Source organism: Stegostoma tigrinum, unplaced genomic scaffold, assembly GCF_030684315.1.
Source record: "Stegostoma tigrinum isolate sSteTig4 unplaced genomic scaffold, sSteTig4.hap1 scaffold_67, whole genome shotgun sequence".
Taxonomy (NCBI): Eukaryota; Metazoa; Chordata; class Chondrichthyes; order Orectolobiformes; family Stegostomatidae; genus Stegostoma; species Stegostoma tigrinum.
In genome coordinates, this window is record NW_026728611.1 from 510,232 (window position 1) to 512,607 (window position 2,376).

General features: G+C 48.3%; 1 non-coding gene across 1 annotated transcript; it reads right to left on the minus strand.

The window, feature by feature from the left end:
* Positions 1 to 2,037: 2,037 nt before the first annotated feature.
* On the minus strand, positions 2,038 to 2,110 carry trnak-cuu (transfer RNA lysine (anticodon CUU)). The gene has a single exon. It is a non-coding gene; the product is annotated as a tRNA-Lys (tRNA).
* Positions 2,111 to 2,376: the final 266 nt, after the last annotated feature.

Here is a 2,376-nt window from a genome sequence, read left to right on the forward strand (position 1 = left end):
TGGAATGATAACTGATTCGCTTTGCCCAATCTTTATGCAGACTGAAGTCACCTGACTCTTGAAGTCAATGGCCATTCATCATAATTAGAGCTCCCCCTTTCTCCTGGTGTCTTCAATTTCCTGTTTAGTGCCTTCTGCTAAAATTACCACGATAGTTGACTGGGGTGTATGTACACGGACCACGGTCAATTTCAGTCCCTTGCTGTTTCTAAACTGTACCGAAACTCCATTTCACCAGAACTAATATCGAGGATGCAAGTTTGCTCACTGAGCTGTAAGGTTCATTTTCAGACGTTTCATCACTTGTTTTTATTTGAAAAAAATATACTTTATTCATAGAAAGTACAAAAAATAAAACATTTATACACCGACCCAGTCATGCAAGCTGCTCCTGGTTACCCAGGGGGTACGGACACCAACGAAAGGCAAAAACAAAACAAAGAAAAAAATACAAGGCAAAGAAAATACCCCGGCAGTCGTCTCCCCACAGAGTCCCCGTTAGCCCCCTGACCAGTTGGGGAAGGCGCCAGCTGGGCCCAGTTACCAGATAGGTCCCTTTTTTTCCATTCTGGACGAGGGGTTTCATTTGGTGGTCTTTCCCCAACGCGCCTTGGCGGCGGCTGCCCCAAGCTTTAGCGCGTTATCAGCACGTAGTCCTGGACCTTGGAGTGGGCCAGTCTGCAACACTCGGTCGGGGTCAGTTCTTTCAGCTGGCAGACCAGCAAGTTGCGGGCAGACCAAAGAGCATCTTTCACCGCATTGATGGTCCTCCAGGCGCAGTTGATTTTGGTCTAGGTGTGCGTCCCAGGAACAGCCCGTAGAGCAGGGAGAAGGAGGTGATTGACAGTCTCATCACCCCAACATCCGCCTCAAGGGCAGCGTGGGGTGGCGCAGAGATTCCAGGTGTGCATAAAGGATCTCACTGGAAGAGCCCCTCTCACTGCCAGCCAAGTAATGTCCTTGTGCTTGTTTGAAAGTTCTGGGGATGAGGCATTCTGCCAAACGATTTTGGGAGTCTGCGAGGGGAACCACACGACGGGATCCACCCTCTCCTTTTCCCGAAGGGTCTCGAGGATACTACGTGCTGACCACTACCTGACAGCCTTGTGGTCAAAAGGTGTCTCCTTTCATAAACTTCTCCACGAAGGACAGGTGGTATGCGACGGTCCAATTACTCGGAGCGTTCCACGGCAACAAGGCCAGGCCCATCCTTCGCAACACCGGGGACAGGTAGAACCTCAGTAAGTAATGACACTTGGTGTTTGCGTACTGAGGATTTACCCAGAGCTTGATGCAGCCACACACAAAGGTAGCCATCAGGGCGAGGGTGGCGTTCGGTACATCCTTTCCCCCATTTTCCAGGTCTTTGTACATGGTGTCCCTGCGGACCCGGTCCATTTTCGATCCCCAAATGAAGTGGAAGATGGACCGGGTGACCGCAGTGGCGCAGGTCCAGGGAATAGGCCAGGTCTGCGCCACATACAACAGTACCAAAAGCCCCTTGCACCTGACAACCAGGTTCTTACCCACAATGGAGAGGGACCGAAGCTTTCTGTTGGTATTTGTTTTGATTGAAGAACTATCAGCATTTGGTGTGAAATTAATATTGTAGCAGGGCGCTATCGAGCAGCCAAGAAAATGGGCGAGGAGGATAGCCATTGAGTTCAAGTAGACGTCATCGATGTTTTCCGTGGTATCCCCAGAGTTAGTTCGTTCTGTTTCAGCTCCATTTAACATGGAGCTGCCCAGGACGTGACCATTCTCAGTTTGTGACTTTGAACAATCTTATTGGTGCAGGGTTGGAGTTGCGTTAGTGCCTTTGCAAGTCCTGTCATTTATTACACAAGCGGCTGCATGTCCAAAACGATCTCTGCGATTTCCAGGGAAGTGGAATCAAATTTCACTGCAAAACTGGAAACCAGGATTTTCACAGCAGAAGTGCAGTCATGTTTTCAGCATAGCTGCAGCTGCTCGTTTCACTGATAACGTTGGAAAGCTATGCTTCATCACAGAAAGCAAAGCAGTAAGAAGCTACGACGCCCAGCGTGGGGCTCGAACCCACGATGCTGAGATTAAGAGTCTCACGCTCTACCAACTGAGCTAGCCAGGCTTGACTTGGTTGTCTTGTTATTTATCTAAAATCCTTATTTTCCCTTTTCACACCAAAGCCCCTGCAACCTCATTTCAATGTGCCAAAGATGATCCACCTCGAAAATCACAAGTTCCCAGTTTATTCTGCTCAATCACAAATAATATCATTTACATCTTCCACTTTTCAGCTGTTACTCCTTCAGACCATAATAACCCATTTTCATTTAACATTCAAAATTCATATTTTAATGTCGGTGCCCTCATCCTTTAGCTGCCCATGTGACT